Source organism: Coptis chinensis, chromosome 6, assembly GCF_015680905.1.
Source record: "Coptis chinensis isolate HL-2020 chromosome 6, ASM1568090v1, whole genome shotgun sequence".
NCBI classification, from domain to species: Eukaryota; Viridiplantae; Streptophyta; class Magnoliopsida; order Ranunculales; family Ranunculaceae; genus Coptis; species Coptis chinensis.
The window spans coordinates 79,250,456-79,270,417 of NC_141461.1; the positions used below are offsets into that span (position 1 = coordinate 79,250,456).

The 19,962-nt window shown below is 37.6% G+C and overlaps 1 long non-coding RNA gene across 3 annotated transcripts; it reads left to right on the plus strand.

Annotated features, from left to right (window-relative positions):
- The first annotated feature begins 1,401 nt into the window (after positions 1-1,401).
- Positions 1,402-15,795, plus strand: LOC147494681 (uncharacterized). Of its 3 annotated transcripts, none has more exons than XR_015200138.1 (4): positions 1,402-1,556; positions 2,091-2,221; positions 7,185-7,331; positions 10,479-15,795. It is a non-coding gene; the product is annotated as an uncharacterized LOC147494681 (long non-coding RNA). The 3 variants fall into 3 exon arrangements; XR_015200137.1 differs by lacking the exon at positions 10,479-15,795 and adding an exon at positions 10,358-10,477; XR_015200136.1 differs by lacking the exon at positions 10,479-15,795 and adding an exon at positions 8,423-9,542.
- Positions 15,796-19,962: the final 4,167 nt, after the last annotated feature.

The following is a 19,962-nucleotide window of genomic DNA, read 5'->3' on the forward strand; positions in this document are numbered from 1 at the left end:
CCTCACATGGCTGGCCATGTTCTGTTGGACCTTCACATGATTAATTTAAGCTTTTCATCTTTTCCATTCTTTGAACAAAACTTCCATATGAGGTTGTTGTATGTGAGAATGGCTGTAATACTGTATTAACAGCCCATAAGTACATGTGTATATTTAAGCATTTGAAAACTTATAAAATTGACAATTTGAATTGCATGACATGTTGTATGTGGACAAGCAACATCAGAGCATAACTTTATTATTATCTACCATGATTTTTTATAGGGTACCCTTTTTAATGTATCTTTAAACTTAAAATTGTGTTATATGCAGGGGAGTATTTTTTATTGCTTGTAATAATTAATCCAAACAGAACGATGAATTAGGTCCTTTTCATTGAAGACAAGTCTTAACATCCTCTGGAACCTACCTCAATAGTGATCTTGTGTTTTTTAATTGCAAATGTCTTTGTATGACTTGATTAGAAGGGGTTTAGTTAATTAAGTTTTGTCAAGTAAAATGAATTATTTAGAATGGGCCGGGATATATAATATGGATGGGTCATGTAGATGGTGACAGGACTGACAGCACTCCTTTATATGGTCAGCTCCTTATCTCCACACTAGAGTATTCTGGTGAAGATGAGGCATTGGGCTTTGCACTTTGTTAAAAGCCCTGTGAAGTCCCTACTCGCTATGGTTAGGTTGGTGTCAATGTGGTCCTAAGAAGGAGGAAGAAGTAAAAACCAGTAGTGGTGCGTGACTCGGTCTCGTTTATCTAGTCTGTTTATTTATTTTTTCTGCAACATGGGTTGGCAATATGAACGCAATTTTGTCATTCTGTGGGGGAGTTAGTAGTACAAGGATGTTAGAAACTTGGAATTGTATCAAATTATTATGGTTTGTTGATGTGAGCTTATAATACACAGTACATTACCAAGATCTCAATTATAGGATCCATGCTAAATTTGCTAGAGAATTGATTTCCAATACTGGAAAGGTTTGGGTTTTTACCAATTCTTGGTTCAAAAGTCAAAAAAATATATCATGTCTTCCAGTTCCAAGTGAAAATCAAAATATTTCTTCGTCCTGCCGACCAAATCTCATGTAATTTGGATGAATGCATGAGAGATCATGCCATACTTTGTGTTGTATGCCCAAAGACGTCACGCCTAAAATCTGATGGTGTAAGTTCACAAAATTTCAATCGACAACTTGGCACTGTATATTTGAATTAGATTAAAATGAAGTGGAGGTGTTTTTAAAAAGACTTCCATGACTGAACAACGTGGACAAATTCACAACAACAACACGGCTAAAGAGAAGAATAGAAAAGGTGGCGTGGTTGTGAGTGCACAAAAAGAAAAATATAAAGATCACTCATAAAATATATTCTTTTTCAGTGTAGGTACCACCACATGTTGGGAAAAGATGCCCATGGATCTCATCGCAAAAGAAGCCCATGGAGCAGTCCGAAAGAGTTAAAATATCTCGTGATTGTATGGTTTATTCATTGCTCCCTGGTGCCCTGCTGGGGGACATCTTGGAGGGTCCTAAAACTAGTGTTCCTGTTTTAAGGTAATCATTTCTTCTTCCTCCTCCCTCATTTATCATCTTTTTAGATGTTTATTAATGTTCACTGGATTTGAGAAATTCACACCAAGGATAGAAACTGCGGAAAACAACTGTTACTGTTACTGGATAACTATTTCGTTCCCCATTATAATTAACATTTATATTAGTGTAACATTTCTCCTTCAATTGTGTAACAACTAGATCAACAAAAACCCACTCAACAGTAATTATGTAACTAGCAACCCTAGACCAACCCACCCAAGGAACGTCACTAGCAATATTGAACCACTTAGTTTGTGCAAGGCATCAAATATTGAATAATAAGAATTAGTATTTGTAATTATGTAGCTTTGTGGACCTCATGTGATTTAAATGGCTAGCTTGTTGAATACCTAGAAGCACTTTTTGTTGTATAGTAGTAACGGTGTGTGGTTAAGGAACATTGGATATATTTATGTATAGATACAACCAACAAACAGAGCTACATATCTATTTATACTTTGTTTATATACTTTTGTTTTCCCGTGATAATTTCAGCATTTTAGTTGTCGCGACAGCTGGAGCAGGCTTTGTCCTTGGGAGCGGCAGCTCCGTTGATATTTGCAGGACTTTATTGGACTTGCACTGGCACCATGATGGTTGCAGCCTCTGCTACCTCCTTAAATCAGGTGGGTACTCAAACTGTTCTAGAAAATCATTGTCATCTCTTCCTTGTTTTATATGTGTGTACCAATGTTTGTGCGCGTGTGTGTGTCTATGCTTGTGATGTAGTACATGGATTTGTTCTGTGTGTCTATTTACACCTAAGTTACATTGACACGGACAGGTGTGTCCATAACCAGCACGGATATGGAGTGTCTTACACAGCGAAATATAAAAAATTGAGGTATATCACATATAATATGTATTTGTGTGTGTCCAACATGGACGCACGGATATGTATCCGACGCAGATTATTTTTGAAATATGGTGTGTCCATGTAACATAGATTTACGTCAATTAACTGTTGACAAATTTCCCAAGCACACATTCCTCATCTTAGGAAGCGAAAATCCAGAATATCCCGGTCATAATTCTTAATAAGTTTTCTGTTTGAACTTCTTCAAGCTAATATTCTTGGAATTTGCTGACCCGAAATTATTGTTCTTGGGCATATTTTCAGATTCTTAGTTTCCGGGGGTATTTTGCATAAAGATGACTATTTGGGGCTAATATTTTCTGTAGTATAGAATATAAGGATTGGATGTATTAACCCAGGAGTGCCTATTATACTGTATTTCATTCATTAAAGGAATTTTATTTTACTAATCGAAAGAGAAAATAGGAGATGAATAGAAGTTTTAGAAGTTGATTAAGTGACCAATAAAGTTTAGAGAAGTTCTCTTAACAACAATCAATCAGTAGAAACACATGAAAAGCCTCAAAGAATGCTCGAGAAGAGAGTATAAAAGGCCAAAGTGTTACATGGACACACCATATTTCAAAATTAATCTATGTCGGATACGTATCCACGTGTCGTATTGGACGCACACAAATACATAATGTATGTGATATACCTCAATTTTTGATATTTTGCCTTGTCTAACACTTCGAATCCTTGTCGGATACGGACACCCGTATCCGTGTCAATGTAACTTAGGACCTAACCTATTGACGGTGAGAAGGAATTATTATCCAGAGGATTTCGAAGCAATGTTTTCAGATATGAGTGCTTATATAAAGGCTTTTGAGTAGCACACTGCTGGAAGCGTAAACCTCAGGGGGTATAGCTGTAAGACCTATGACTTAACTTAACTACAAGCTTGGAAGAGGGTAGCTAGTTAGACCTAAAATGATGAATTTTGTGATTGAGAGTTGAATGGCGAGTACTGAGGGAAATGATCATAGCATCGTGATGGGTCTTGGGCGAGAAATTTTGATTGTGTACAACATTGTTGCTAGCCGTCTATCCCCCATTAGATTGAAATACAAAACTGATAAAAATGAGTAATATCATACAAAATGCATTTGTCGTAGCTAAAACATGAAACAGAACCTTCATTCAGATATCAGTAGCAGTGCCAGAAGGGCTCCTATATGTAGTTGTATTTTTCCATGTGATTGAAAAGGAAACTGCATTAAGTTTACTAAATTACTCAATATGTAGTTTAATACTGCTTTTCTAGTCCATTGCCCAGGGGTATAAAATTTGAGGTTTTTATGTGAAATTAGGATGAGCTTGTAAGATGAGCGAGCTGTTGTAACTTGTAACTTGGGTTCTTGGGGGAGCTTGAGTGTGGTTGAGTAGCTTCTTGCTATTTGCACTCCTGACGATTGTAATTTTGTACCCATTATTCTGTTAGAACTACATAGAGAATATTACCTCTACTAATAAAGAAAGAGTGGACTTTAATAAGAATAACGAGTTTATACAGAAGATTACCTTGGGGAAGTAATTCAATAAGTACTGAACTACATAGTGAGTATTACCTCTACTAATAAAACAAGGAGATGACTTTAATAAGAATATGGAGCTTAAACAGAGGATTACCTTGGGGAAGTAAATCTACTGTACTGAACCCATATCTCAGCTGCTGGAATTCAGAACTGAGATAAGTTTTTCTTCCCTTTTCCTTAGTATTGATTAGAAATAAAGGAAATGAAATTGTGCTGGAATTTGCCTTGATTAGTCTGTGGAATATGTTAAATCCTAATAACATTTGGGTGTGGATGTCAACTTTAGGAATGAGGAATTGTGACTCTAGAAAAGTTTTTATTTACACTACCAAGTTTTTGTGCTACTCTATTCACATAAGGAAACAGGGTTGATCAGGCACACTCCCTTTTCTATCCTATCCAGTAGACTATGGTAGCCATTTGATATGTTTGATTGGAGCTTGGACTTCACTGTTGAAGGTGTTGGTAGTATACATCCTTTGATGAAGTGGAAGCACAATTTCCTTCAGAATTTTTTTAAGTTATTGTGAGCTTTTGGGAAATATGGGAAATCTCTTTGGACCCTTTCCGTTGCTTTCGCTGGGGACAGCGACAGGGGATCGAGATATGTGCTTGAGGAATGCCCCAAATTGGAGGAACTTGAGATCAGGGACAGCCCATTTGGAGATGCAGCTTCAATATCTGGTATGCATCACTATTACAACATGAGGTTCATTTGGATGTCTTCGTGTAAATTATCACGTGAAGATTGTAACGAAGGAGCTCGGAGAATGCCTCAGCTAGTCTTAGAAGTTATTGTGGACCCACTTGTAGAGGATATTGGTGAAGCTGTTGAGAAATTGTACATGTATCGATCTCTCGAGGGATGAAAGAGTGATGCACCAAAGTTTGTGTCAATACTGTAGACTTGTTTGTTGGATTTGAGTATTTTATGAATAGTTCGATCACATGGATGCCGCCAAGCGTGTTACTATGGTTCAATCTTGTTGGAGGGATTTGTTCAGGTTGTATTTAAAATTGGCAAGAGATTCCTCCCCTATTGTTTGAGTCTTTGAGATGATAGCACGTCTTATTCCTTCGAAACGTAACAATTGATTCTCTATCTTAAAGTTGGGAAGAAGAACTGATGTAGTTCATTTATCTTTAGAGTAAGATAGGTTTATCAGGCGTTGTATTAGTAAGTGCATGTACATGTCTATTCTTCCTCCTAATTTATAACGAATGGCAACATGGCAAAGTTGGGAGTGGTTCAATGTTGTAATCTGGTGAATGTGTTAAATTCCGAGCTATCTGTGCTGCCTCTTGTTGTTAGCTTGTTTGGCATTTGCATTTGTCTTCTGTATATACATGGAGCTTGCTTGTGAGGAGTCAAAGATTCATAAGGTGGGATTGCAATTTCCCTTCCATGCCATATATCATATGGAAGAAGTTATTAGTACAATTTTGAGAGGAAAGGCAAATCAGCATAGATAGCGTCTTGATATGCCCATTGTGGCATGAAAAACTGACGAGTTTCTTGAACCTTTTAACTATATCTGAGATGGGCTCATAGTGTTCCTGTTTTGGATATTTAAAGCACCTTACTTTTGGAAAAAAAAAATGTGATGAAAACGTTGTCGCTCCAGCACCAACTTTCATGGGCCCATGCTTGGAATAGATTTTTTTTTTAATATAGCCGATGTATCTCAAAGCTCCGTCAAAGAAGCCCATGGATCATGGTCCGTTATACTTCAAAACACAACTTTCTCCATTTTCTTTTATTTTTTAGACTAATAATTTTTTCTCTATTTCGAGAACTCAAGGCCTTCTCGTAAGTATTTACTGATCCCATTTCTTGTTCTTCTTCCTCCTTTCTTGATTTGAAATACTCTATAACAAAATCCCATTACTTGTTTTCAATGATTTCTTCAGTTAAATTTGTTGAGATTAATGGGTCTTCCTTGTTTTTGCAAGAACCAAAAAATATTTTAAGAAACGGGTTTGTTATCCATTAACGTACCACACATTCTTTTTTATGCATAATTCCATTTCCAAGAATCAGAAAGACATTTTCCAAGAATCTGAAGGAGCAACTGTTTTCTTTCTGCATGGTAAGATTACCATTTTACTGTTTACCCTTCTTCTTTATCTTTTGTTTCATAACACATAAGGTTATTATTGTAATCTAGACAAGAATTATTATTAGATGCTCTCTGTCAGTCTGTCACTGAATTCGAAAATACAGTTTCGGGATTTTGCTTCTAAATTTACTTACTTCAGGAATATGACATTTAGTCTACATTTTTATGTATTATGTTATTGTTCTAAATGCCTGGATGGCTGGATCAGACTGATGCTCTTATTTTGTCCACAATGACTCCCTGTGCTGTAATCACACAAAAAATACTCACTGCTTCTTTTGTATGTTCTGATGTGTGCTTTTGAGTTTAAGTGAATGTCTCGGTTTTTTAGTTTTAATTTTAATCTTGGATTTAGTGCATTCAAGGGCTAAAGAAGTAATGAGCTGTTGTTGATAAGCCCTGAGATAAGGATTTATATGTATAACATAGGACTTTGTGGCTTGGAAAGAGTTTAAATATGTTTCTCCTCTCGTGATTGTATGGTTTATTCATTGCTCCCTGGTGGGGGACAGGGTTATTGATAGGTCCTTTATTTGGTTCACTTTAGCAGTAAATGATTAGGATTGACTATGCGTTCTTCTTCTTTGGAGGGTCCTAAAAGTAGTGGTATGCAATGCAGTCAATACTATGCCTAAAAGTTGGATTGATTGGCATTGAACTATGTGTATGGTTCAGCCTCCCAACCCAATTCCTAGACAACCAAATGATATTATTTTTATTTCAATTTCTCATTTCTTGTTTGAGTTAATTTGATCTACCTCCTTACATGGCCCAATTATATGAGAACATGCACACTCTTCAAAGGAATGTGAACAAATGTGTTTCCAGTTTCCCTATGTGTATATCATTCTGGTTTATTCATTGATATCTGAGAGTCAGTGAAGTAGGAAAGTATTGAGGTTATGATTTAGTAGGTTAATATATTCCTTTTTAAAATCGTTAATTGTATATTGACTGTATTTAACTTCTTCGTTACTTCTATTAACCAATCAATCTGTCATATCTACTCTTTCGAGTTCATTTGTCTCTTTCCTTTTTGAGGTTGTGATTGTTTTTCTTTATGATTTCTACAAAGATAAGAGGTGGTGGTGGTGGTGGTTCTAGTGGGTTAAAGTCGAAAGATATGCCGACAAAACCAGAAAGACTCTTGAAGATATTGCTTCAACTGCAACCCAAGCTTTATTCTTAAAACTACTTATCATGCCTTTTCACTTTGCTTAAGGTAATAATTTCTTTTTCCTCCCTGATTTATGATCTTTATCATTTTACATTTTAATCTGATAGTTCTGTGCTTCTGGTGGATTTTAAAATAAATTAACTTGAAACCAATTTGAGTTTTGGATTACACTACCAGTTACACTTTTAGATACATATAATAGTTGTTTGAATTTTGTTATGGGTCTCATGTAATAATTGAATACGCATGTAAACAATGCTTGCCTTCATTCATGGTAGTCGAATTTCTTAAGATACTATTGCTACAACTTACATAATATTTGTACTATATTTATTTTGAGTCGCTAAAGTCTCTATGACACTGTTCCATGGCTGGATTAGCTGATATCAATTAACTTTTTTTTCTTTTCTTTAAAGAAAAAAGAAAACGTCTATATATGTAGGGAAGTTGTTGCTTAAAACCCAAGCAACTAGGTGTTAGACAATACAAGTTGAGTGTTGATTTAAGTGCTTTAAAATGGCAAGACAGTTTTTTGATAAAAAAGTGCATGATTGTTGCTCCGGCATCAACTATCAGGTTTCAAGAACAAACAAAGCATTGAAGACCTAGTTTTGTTTTTTTTTTTTTTTTTTTTTTTAAAATTTTAACTAAAAATCAATTCGTATTTCTCTATACAACATCAATTTGCTCAAAGTATGGTCACTACTGCTTTGGCGATCACATGCATACCATACCCACCTACCATTTTGAGGAGGCTAGTTTATTGAGTAACATTAGATCTTCAAATCACCGTTGGGCCTCTTTGCCAACTGATATGCTAGAAATCGGGCCCATAAGACAATATTGGTGGAGAATTACGGCTCTAGTTAGGTCTCACAGAGAATTAAAGCTTCAGGACAAACCGGGTTGACCGAAGTTACAATGACGGTATTTCCCCAGAATGATTCTCAGTCAAACACGCGCAATAGGAAAACAACATTGAATTCTTGCAACACCCGATAACTGCTCTAGCACAACCACCAAATATCCCAAAATTGAAACCCTAATCTACAAAATTGGAAAGCCCTAGTTTCTTACAATGTGAGAATGGGAAGTTTGGATCAATATTTTGATAAAGATTATTGTGGGTTTGACAGAGGTGAACCAAATCAATGCAAAAGAATTGAAGAATGGAGAACATTACTTTGAGGAACACGAGATTATTGCTGAAGATTTGGGAAGAATTGAATATGAATACAATAAAGCAGAAAACGGATATGAATCACCATTAAAGATAAAACCCTAGCTTTTGAGTTTTTTTTTTTTTTTTTTTTTTTTTTTTTTTTTTTTTTTTTTTTTTTTTATTTTATGTAAATTTGTGAATAATTTAAATTGTTTATTGTTTAGAACGAATTAGGAGAATTTGTACTTTGTTATTGGTATGCTGTCCAAATTTTACTTGATATATTCACATCTAATTTGACTATTTGAGCAATGAATTGTTCTAATACACATGCATAAACCTATTTGCATGTGTTATTGCGAATTTTTCAGGGTAACTATATTAAAAAAATTAATTATATTTTGAGCATTTTTCAATCATTTAGGTTGTGTTTTCTGTTGGTGTAGAGGTTGAAACTGAACGTTTCTAGAAAAAAAAAATGAAGATATAAATTCAAATCAAAGATGTTGCTATGATGGTGGAAAACTAACTCATTGTAATAATTTTAAGTTTGTGGCCAATGATGATTATTGTCAAGAGCATAATGCATAGTGTTTTTATTGACGACATGTCAAGAGAACTTGGGAAATGAGAATGATGAACCCTTTGAAGAAACTGATGATAAGAAAAAGAAGTTGAGTTTTCGTCTTTTTGCTCATCATCAGGTTTCTAAAAGGGTTCATTCTCAAGTTGTCTTCACATGTCGTCACTAAAAGCACTAAGCTCTCGAGAATAATCACTATTTGCCACACACTTCAACTTACTATAATGAGTTGGTTTTCTATTATTATAGTAATTTTTTTTATTTGGATCTATATTTTCTTCATTTTTTTTAGAAACTTTGAGTTTCAAACCCTGCAGCTTCTACACCAAGAAGCAGTATGACATAAATAATTGAAAACTGCTCGAAATATAATCAACCTTTTAATATAATTACTCTTAAAAGTTGGGGGAATTTCATGCAAATAGGTTTATGTATGTATATTAAAACATGCAGACACCTCTTTGCAAGTAAATTCGTTGCTGAAATTAGATAGAAATAAATAAAGCAAAAATTGAACAACAACATACCAATTACAAAGTACAAATACGTTTAATTTGTTTTAAACAATATACAATTTCAACAAATAACTCGCAAATTTACATAAAATAAAATGTAAATAAATAAAAAGTCTCAAAAGCTAAAGTTTTACCTTTAATGGTAATTTATATTCATTTTCTTCTTCATTGTATTCATCTTCAATTCTTCCCAACTCTTCAACTATAATCTCTTTGGCACAGCATCTGCAGCCATATTAGCTTGCCTATCAACATGTGCAAACCTTACACCCGAAAAAAGAGAGATCAATCGAGAATACAATCAAGGTACATGTTCTAAAAAAACCAGGCGTTACTTGATTTTCCTGTCACAAAATTAATAGCCAAATTAGAGTCACTTTAAACTATAAGATAATGTTGGAGAAAACGATACCAATCGATCCCCACTAAGATAGCTTGCACTTTTGATACTCTAAACTCCAATCGAAAAATCTAAACTTTAATTACAACCAACAACTACAATCCTAAGCTAGGGAATTAATTATCACACAATAAATAACAATGTAAATTAACTTACCACAATGAGACACAAGATGTAACGTGGTTTGGCTAATGATGCCTACTTCTACCAGAGCAAATTATTTTATAAGTGTGGGAAGGAAGATTACAATCACGCCTCAAGTCTCTCCAAGCTTATTAGATCTCTCTTCACTAATTTCTCTCCTTTCAAGTTTTATTTCTTTGCAAGAGTTTTCTCTCAATTTTGGTTGCTTTCAAAATTGGTTTCTCTCAAAAACTTATCTTATTCAAAACCTAACTTTTGGTTTTATAGTAATCTAAAATTTCGGCGCATCTGCGAAATTTCGGTTCCAATTGACATGCCAATGTTGAAATATCAAGTCCCGAACGACATGGTGAGGTCGGGCTAATGTTGCTCCAAACGGTGTGTGCAGACCATAGAGACTCAATTCCAGGAGAATTAACTTCGAATGACGTGGCCAGGTCGTTCAAGCTTCTTACCACACGATGTGCGCAGATCGTTCGAAACTCGATTCCAGCAGCTTTAGTTTCAAACGACACAGCCGGGCCGCTCCAACTTCTTCACAAACAATGCCATGGGGTCGTCCACCTTCATACTAGTTCGACCTCACCAGGTCGTACCATCCCATGGTGAGGGACCCAACAGTTAATGCACTCCACGTTTGCTTGTCAAGAACATTGCTTCTCTAATTGCCTAGATTTCAGAATGGGGGTTTACCTTTTCAAAGTATCTTTTTTTTGCACTTAAGTCTTAAAATGATCAAAGTATTTGTATATATAGATTAACATGATCAAAGTATTTGAACAAAGGATCTTTCCCTATCCAGAATGTCCCCAAGCCATAGAGGGGTGTTATCTATCCATTCTGTCAACATAGGTAAAGATTTGCCATGAGTGGCAATGGGCCGCATTGTTTTTAGTTCTACTGACCGAGTTAAAAATACATCTTCTAATGAAGTCAAAATATCTAATGCATCATTAAGTAGTACTTGTGAAGTTTAGGATATGCTTGTGTTCTTCTTGTTCAAAAAGTTACTAACTGTCTGTGTTTCCACCTCTATTCTTTGGTGGTTGAATCTTCTGCTCTGTTCGACCACTTGGAGTACACCTTTGCTTTAGCTTCCTCTGCTGCGCGATCTCTACCATGTTCGTTCCCCGCTGCAATAAAATCTCCATTAGTATCTCGAAGAATAAACCCATAAGAGGAATCAATGTTTATTGTGAAGCAAGCACACCTTTATGGAGTTTAACATAGCCATGTTTTGGTGCTGCCCAATGTGGAGTTGCTGGAGGAAGAGTAGATACATATAAATCTTCAGTATCACAGTTAATAGGGTCAGCCAAAAAATTTGTAACAGGAAGAGATAGCTTATAAAGACTAGGTTTCCTAGTAGTGTGATAAACTTCACATCTTTCTAGCTGAATGTCCCAGTATAGTTGTAAACAGAACTTTGTCCATGTTGTTTTCCTGATTAGCCAATCTGGTGGAGGAAGATACCACAAGTCAATCCATATTGTACCTACAAGTACTCAAAATGATCTAGTCTTATACGCCAAGGTGTTTGGTACCATGTGAATCTTGTGAAGTGAGAACTTAGTAATAGGTGGTGGTTTGATTCAACTGCCCTACCACATAACAAGCAGGATTTATCTGGGATATGGAATAGATGTGCTAGATGTTATCTTGTTGGAACAATGTTGTTGTAATGTTTCCAGGCAAAGAGTGTAGCTCTTGGTGAGTGGGCATTCTTCCAAAAAGCAAGATTTGTTTTGGATTTTGTCAGGGTGGTGTTGTGTGTGCTGAGTTTCCTATACATTGACTTGACTGAATGAATGAAAATCAGATTTGTTAAGGACCCAATTAGGCTTGTCCTCGAGTTGTTTCTTTGGGAGATACATACTTTGGATTGCTTGACTGGTTGTGGTGTCAAATAAGGATTTTGGGAGACTTGTGTTCCATGTTATAGTATTTGGGTGTAGGAGTTCAGAAACAAGGTTGTGGGTATTGTTGGGAATGATAGATGAAGGTATCTTACCTGCTGGAAGGCTTGGAATCCAAGAGTCATTCCATATATATAATTATACATATTGATATTCTTATTTGAGCCTGTCTTCCACATGACATTTTCTTTGATTTGTAGTAGTGTTTTTTGCACAAAACCAGGATTACCCATGTTTTGTTAATGAATTAAGAGCATGAGTAATGTAGTTCAAACTGGCGGAAACTTCAGTTTAATAGAATCTACACTTTAATTGAAACACAATTTAAAGAAGACTTAAAATCACTCTTTTATTGAGTCTCTCAATCTCATAAACTTCAACACTGAGGAACCCTAATTACAAACCCTTATTTATACTAAACCTAGAAAACATAAACCAATAGTAACATGACATGTGTCACAACTAACTAATGGACTCGCACCATGGGCTTGGACTCAACTAAGGGGCTCATGCCCATAACATATAGAGGGAACATAGGCGCACGCCTATGACATTGACAGACTCGACTAATGTTCTACATCACTCTCCCTATGTTGACGAAGCTTGTCCACAAGCTAAAGTAGTGGAGCGTCTGAAGCTGGAAACACTTACATCATGCTAGAAATCTAGGACAAGATTAGGTGGTTTGGCAACATCTTCGACCTCATCTTCACCTTCAGCTAATAAAACAGGGCGCTTTTTCTTCTTAGGACACTCGGCAGCAATGTGACCCATAAGGCCACATTCAAAGCACTTTCTAGCAACACTATATGTCCCAGCAACCAACATAGGAGTAATAGCTGTAATTGCACTCGCAGAACCAGTATAAGGTGCATAAGTCGTACCAGGTGAAAGCACCCTTTCAGCACGCAATGCATACTTAAACGCGGTAGCCATGTCATCAATCCCAAACATGATAAGTGCTTCACGAATTGACTTGCGCAGGCCATTCAGATACTGTTCATCAGTTTCAACCAACCTAGCACGAGTGCACAACAACTGAAACTGCTAAGTATATTCTTGAACCGAAGACAATTGTTGTTTCAAATTCTGTAGACTAATGAACAAATCTTGTTGGTACTGTTTAGGAACAAAATGCGCATGTAACTCTTGGCGCATACTAGCCCAAGTGCAAACACGCCTGTAATCTTGATTAATCCTCCGCATATTTAATTCATCCCACCACACCAAAGCATAACCCTTCAACTTAGTGGCTGCTAATTTAACCTTCTTTCCATCATCTAAGTTTTTATAATCAAAGGCCTTTTCAATTTGATTAAGCCAATCAATAAACTCATCAGGATCGAGTTTACCATCACAAGTAGGCACTTCGTTTTTAATATCACCCGCCTGACTCATCTCCAATATTCGGAGGAAACGATTAACATCAATAGCCCCATTATTAATATTCTGAACACTAGGATCTTTATCAAAATAATTAAAATGGTCATACCTTTCAAAATCACCTGCCTGGCGATTAGGTTCACGATCTAGCCTACAACCACTTCGGTCAGTAGAAGGAGAAGGAGGAGATGGAGACTGACCCCTATTCTCTTGCCTTGCATTGCGAGGAATGGGTTGTTCCCAAAAATTCCTATCACCATCAACCCAGCGCTGCACATGACGTTAGTAACCACGACCTCTGCCTCGAACCTAATTAACACGCAGAATCTCACACCCTTGTGGAGGAAGACGCACACCTCTAGCTGCCTTTTGCATTGGTAGCCCTCGATTTTGGCCATTAGGGTTTAACCTTGGCTGAAAAATCGGATCTTGTGGCCTTTGGGGGTGCACGACATTGGTGGTGGCACTATAGGTGGAACACGCACAGGGGGTTCACCAACACCTTCATCACCTTGACCATCACCAACAATAGGTGGTATGTGATCAACTACTTCATCCGCCTGATGAACTTCATTGTTGTTATTTATTCCCACAACTCTGTCTTCACCATTATTCTCTGGATCAATAGGCACGAAAGGATTTCGAAGAGGGACTGTACCATTATTCTGCGATGACGCATCATTAGTACTAGCCACTGAACCATTATTCGGTGGTGGTGGCGGCTGTTGCGCCTCTCTTTGTACTGTGGCCATTGTTGCAGTAAAGTTCTGGAACATCTGTGTCATGTTTTTTATGTTTTTCTCTAACCGAAACATGCGAGTATCCATGGATGGGGGACGACCTCGAGTGGCTATGTTATTCACTATTATTACACAAAAAAAAAAAAATTGTCATGAACAGTAACCTGGGTGAACAGTGCCGTGGTGAATAGTACCCGATGAACAATGTTTTCGGTGAACAGTATCGTGAATAGTAACTCCTGGAATTAATCTGCTCCGATACCAAATAATGTAGTTCTGACTGGCTGAAGTTTCAGTTTAATAGAATCTACACTTTAATTGAAATACAATTTAAAGAAGACCTAAAATCACTCTTGTATTGAATCTCTCAATCACATAAATTTCAACACTGAGGAACCCTAATTAGAAACCCTTTTTAAATTAAACTTAGAAAGTATAAACCAATAGTAACACGACATGTGTCACAACTAACTAATGAATTCGAACCATGGGCTTGGACTCAACTAAGGGGCTCATGCCCATAATATGTAGAGGGAACATAGGCGCACGCCTATGACACTGACAGACTCGACTAATGTTCTACATCAATGAGTATCATTAAAATATTTACCTTTAAGCTGTAAACTTAGGAAAGAATTTGGCTTAAGGATATTATCCGAAACAATTCTACTAAGATGTGCAATGTTGTCTAACTCTACATCTCTAATTCCTAAACCACCATCACTTTTGGATTGACAAATGAACCCCTAGTGGTTTAAGTATAGAGCATGTTTTTTCCCTGATTTGGAGCCCCATCGGAAGTCTCTCTGAATAGCATTGATAGTGGAGGTGATGTGTTGAGGCAAAAGGAATGTACTCATGTAAAAGATTGGAGTAGAAGATGTTATTGCTTTGACAAGTACAGTTCTGGTAGCTTGTGAGACTAGCTTACTTTTTCAACCAGCTATCTTATTGTTAACCTTAGTGATTAGACCACCAAAAATCTCGATTTTAATTTTGCCTAGGAAGAGGGGGGATCCTAAATATTTTTCACCTATATGTAATATATCTCATGTTGAGTAGGCGTCGAATACTAGAAGTATCTGATTGTTTCATATTCTTGGTGAAATGAACTCCTGATTTTGCAAAATTAATCTCTTGACCAGTACAAAGGCAAAATTGGTTTGGGCATCAAGGAGTTCCTTTGCCTCATCAATATTTGCTCTATAGAAAAAGAAGGCATCATCAGCGATAGGGGCACTATTTCTAGATGTTTTAACACCATGCAACTTATTTTCACTTATTTTCTTGTTAAGAAGCCTTGAGAGAGTTTCCATGCAGAGAATGAAGAGAATTGGAGAGAGGGGGTCACCTTGTCTCAGCCCCCTTGAAGATTTAAACTGACCAAATGGTGTGCCATTTACAAGTGGTGAGAAGTGAGGGGAGCTGATACATTGGTTGATAAAGTGAACCACTTTATTATCAAATTCTAGAGAGGTGAGTGTGGTGAGCATAGAGTTTCAATAGACTTTATCAAAGGCTTTAGACATGACAATTTTTATAGCCATAAGCCCAGATTTTCCTTTTCTAAGTTTAAGACTGCATTATTTCATGATCAAGAATGACATTATCACTTATCTGGTCTATTAGGTACAAATGCACTTTGGAAAAGAGAGATGGTATTAGATACAAATTATTTTATCCAATTTGATAGAATTTTTGAAATTATTTTGTATGAAATATTACAAAGGCTTATAGGTCTAAAATCATTGCATGTGACAGGGTTGGGACATTTTGGAATTAAAGCTATGTTAGTATGATTTATATGATCAAGGGAGTGTCTATCCCTAAATAAAATTTGAGACCATGATATGTACATCTTGACCTATGTGATCCCAAGATTTAAGATGGAAAATTGCAGAGTCCATCAGGTCGTAGGGATTTTAAACCCCCAATACTAAACACATCATTTTTTACTTCTTCAAGAGCAACTGGTTGGACAATAATGATCTGATTTTCTACTTCAGATATGCATTGGGGAGAGGAGAGATGGGTGAGATGTTGGATATGCATATTATTATTGTTTTCAGTAAGAAGGTTTTCAAAATGAGACACTACTGTATTGCCAATGATTAGTCACCCAAATATCTTGAGAGTTTTTAAGGCATTCAATTCTATTGAATTTTCTGTCTTAGAGTTTTGATATGGAGATAATGAGTATTCCTATCTCCTTCTAAGATGTCTTTGTCTCTTGACTAATGTTCTTCACTTTTAAGCAAAACGTCAAGTTCAGAGAGTCTTATGTTCTAGATTGACGTTATCAATGGTGGGAGGTATAGTCTAAATATTAGCAATTTGAATTTTGAGATGAGCAATTTTTTGAAAGATGTTTCCAAAAGTTCTTTGTTCCAAACCTTAAGAGCTTTCTTAGTGGAGTTTAGATGTTTTGGGATTGCAAGATGGGGATTGGAGAAATTTGTTATGTGCACTCTTTGCCATGTATGTGATATGACATCATGGTATTCTTGGTGATCTATCCACATATGATGAAATATGAAAGGTTTTTGATAAGAGGGCAGTATTGGGTGGGTGTTAAGAAGAAGTGGACAATGATTTGAGGAGATAGCAGGTAGGTGATGGAGAGTGTAGGCAGGGAAAAGAAGGCTCCAGTCAGTTGTGCTAAGGGCTCTGTCAAGTCTTTTTCGGATATTATCTTGGTCAAGTCTCCTGCTAGACCATGTGAAGGGGTAGCGTTTGAATCTTAGATCAATGAGTGCTAGGTCTCTAATAATGTCATGTGAAGGTTGGCTGTCATTGAATTCAGTCTTTACCCTCAATTGTTTCTGCCCCATGAAGGATTCATTCATATCTCCAATGATAAGTGTGGGGGTGGTATGAGCCTAGTTGTCTAATGGGGCTACCATAGAAGCAAGCCCCCCAGGGAGTCTTTTGTGTACCAAAACTTATGGAGGTGGTAATGTGATGAAAAGAGGATGAGAGATCGATTATTGATTTTTAATCCTGCCTTCCACATTAGGCAAAGTCCTCCAGCAGTATTAATAGTATTTACAGGGTAAACAGAGCAGTGGTGAGGGTAGTTGAGAGAAGTGGAGAGGTAATGCATATAGTTAGTAAAGGCTTTAGTTTTAGATAGAAATACTATATCAGGATTATATTGAACTACTATATCAGGATTATATGTATTAATGATACTTATACGATGTCTATAGGTGGTCAGGCTCCCTCAACATGTACAGTTCCAACTGATGATCTTCATATAACCACTACTGCCCACGAAAAGCACATAAGCCGGTAGTGGAACGACTGTCAATAGAACCTCCATAATCAGAATCAGTGTAGCATTCTAAGGGACCCTGTGAACCGGCTGCATAGAAGAGACCTAAGCCAGGGCAAGACTTTAGGTACTTCAGAATATGCTCCACTGCATCCATATGAGATTGACGTGGAGCATGCATGAACTGACTAAACTGCGCCACAAAGATAGGCAATGTCCGGTCTAGTATTAACTAGATAAATAAGGCGTCAACAAGCGCTACCGATAAGGCGATGGATCGACAATAATGGTCCATCGTCTGCAACTAACCGGCTGTTAGGCACCATAGGAGTAGAAACTGGTCGACAACCCAGCATCCCTGTATCAGTCAGAAGATCTAGAACATACTTTCGTTGAGATAAAGAGATTCCCTTGGGACTACGTGCAATCTCAATGCCAAGAAAGTAACGTAGAGACCCAAGTTTTTAACCTCAAAAAGACTTCCCGAGCGGATTCCTTAATTTGTACAATGCGATCGATCGATCTCTATAATAATAATGTCGTCCACATATACAAGCGGATAAGTCGGCATTTGAGTTCGCCGAACAAACAATGTATGGTCCAGTGGCACCGGTAAATCCATCTTGTAAGCATAACCTCATTTGAATCCATTGAACCGGGCTCGTGGTGGTGCTTAAGCCCATATAAGGACTAACGGAGTCGACAAACTTTCCTAGTATACTCCCCCTCACCACGAAAAGCCACGGTGGGGGATCCATGTAAATCGTCACCGGCCCGGATCTCCGTGAAGGAAGGCATTCTTCACATCAGTGATGAAGAGGTCAATCATAAGAGGACCCGAGGAAATAAGAAGTCGAGCAGATTTTTTAACTTGGCTACGGAGCAAAGGTCGCACCAAAGTCACGTCGGCCGTGTGTAAATCCCTTTAGCAACCAAGCGGGCCTTATATCGTTCAATTTGTACCATCGCCAAGTACTTCTTCGTAAAACCCATTTGCATCCAACAAGGCGAAGTCTTGGGAGGTAAAGCAACCATTTCCCAAGTCCGATTACGCTCGAGAACATCGTCATCTCGGCACCGCATGGCGGCTACTGAATGGATTTGACAGAGCCTCGGCCCGATCGCGGTATCCGAATGGAGGAAACCGAAGTCGGATATATCCGATAGGAAGCGGATACACATACGATAAAGAGACAAAGCTGCTTTGATAGGATGGTTAGTGGGAAAACCGTATTTGTGCGGGGATGCACGGTCCGGAAGGAAATCGAGGGGGCTCAACAACGGGGAGAATCAGCGGGAGCAATCATAGGGGAGTCAACGGTAGGAGCAATCCACGATGGGTAGATCACTAGAAGGTGAAGGAATGTTACGCGGTTAGGGCGAGCATAGCATGAGGGAGAAGTGCGACGAGTATACACCTGTAAAGGTTTAGTAGGAGGGACTACCAGAGGAGTATCAAAGATAGGAATAGGATAAACAGCGGAAGACGCCTCCTCTGGGGAAGACAAAGGTTCCTGCACAGATGTATAAGGACCAAAATATGCACTATGCTCGACAAATGTGACATCCAAGGTATGATAGAGGCGACGACTAGGTGGATGATAACAACGATATCCCTTGGACATAGGGGAATACCCTAGAAAGACACACCGAATGGATTTATCATCCAATTTGGTTCGCGTAGGACTTTTATCATGAACATAGCAAACACAGCCAAACACCCGGGGAATAATGGGAAATAGAACACGACTGGGGTATACAATTTGAAGAGGGGCCTTACTATTAAGAACTCTACTTGGGTGTCGCGGTTTTGAAGGTAGGCGGTAAGAACCGCGATAATGCCGATGGGATCGAGGAACATGCATACCTTGCAACAAAAAACGAACTACATCCATAAGACTCGATTTTTCGAAGAAGAACACCATTTTGTTCGGTGTATAAGGGCGGTCGATTCTTTGAAGGATACCATTGGTTAAGGCGGGCGACAAATTCGTTGGAAACATACTCTTTCGCATTATCGGACCGAAGTCCCGAACCGATATGAAGCGAGTTTTAATGAGTTGGAGAAACCGAGTGAAAACAGGAGAACTTGATTTTCTTGAAGTAAATAGATCCAAGTACACCGAAAGTATGGTCATCTATAAAGGTCCGCGTAGTACTATGGCGAGAGGGTAGTCACGGAGAAGGGCCCCAAACATCCGTATGAATCACATCAAACATACAAGGAGATCTAGAAATGCGAGGAATATAAGAATTACGCAGCATGTTTAGACAAAGAACAAGTATCCATGATGAAAAGAGTATTTTTGCATGCTTTTATTAATTCAGGGAAATAAAGTACATAGATACTTGAAGTTGACATGGCCCAACCGAGCATGCCAACTTTTCAAAGACTTCGGTGAGAAAACAAATAACGGCGACGACACAGGCAACACACTAGCATGCAAACTTCGATCTTTGGTGGAGCAAAATGGGACAAGGGGGATCTCCAAAGTAGTATAGTCAGGCATGCTCATAGCCCCCCCGCCAAAAATCTACCTCATTACTCGGAGTTAAGAA